Source organism: Trachurus japonicus, chromosome 24 (genome assembly GCF_045865225.1).
Source record: "Trachurus japonicus isolate A0001 chromosome 24, Traja_1.0".
NCBI classification, from domain to species: domain Eukaryota; kingdom Metazoa; phylum Chordata; class Actinopteri; order Carangiformes; family Carangidae; genus Trachurus; species Trachurus japonicus.
The window spans coordinates 1687873-1688829 of NC_140930.1; positions in this window are offsets into that span (position 1 = coordinate 1687873).

Here is a 957-nt window from a genome sequence, read left to right on the forward strand (position 1 = left end):
CTATTCCGAACCAATTATTTTTTCAGTCTGCCGGTTCAAAGTTGCGTTCGGGAACCAGAACCATGCTGGAGTCCTGTCAGTGTGAAACCGCTAGCAGAGCCACACACACACACACACACACACAGACACACACACACAGACACCAGGGCTCCAGACTGCGACTAAATGGTCGCATTTTGTGACTAAAATTTGATACAGTGGCCCTCATTTATCAAACTTGCGCAGGATCTGGTGTAGATTCTGGTGTAAATATCAGTGTACGGCAAGTGTCACGTGTGATTTACTAAAAGTGTGTACGCTGCTGATTTCGGCGTAGAACCAGCGTGGTGGTGATGAATCCGGCGGCTGAAAACGAGCGTCATTTAAATGTCACGCCCCGATATATTCCTGTTTTAGAGGCGTCGCCCTGCCCCTTTTACGACAGGGAGACACGGAAGACGGCCAAGAAGAGGGACTTTACTGGCGTTACCGCGTTGAACAGGGAGAGGGCGGCAACATTAAATATCTGGACATTGATAGATTGATAGTTTTAGTGATTGATAAGCGTCATCCCGGTGGATGGAGGCTGCAGACGCACGTGTCACCGACCACGTCAGGAAACCCAGCGACCTCATGAAATGCTCCTGCAGTTCACTAAACACAAGTGACTGAGGAGAAATCATAGGCATATTACTGCTGTGAACGCGACTTTATGACCATCAGCACCGCTGGCATGGTTCGGCTGATGGAGGGATGTGAAACACCGGCCCGATGTCCCACTGACAGGTCCCGGTGACTGGGGAAAAAAAAAAAAACACTCCGCCGCGGAGATCAGCTGCACCTGGACAGGTAGCGGAGCCCCGAGCCCCCCCCCCGGGCTCCGGTGTCCGGTAGAGAGAGAGACTGAGGAGCCGTCCGGTCATGCTCTGGTGCTGCAGATGTTGGAAGTTTGTGTGTGTGATCTAATAACAGGTCTGT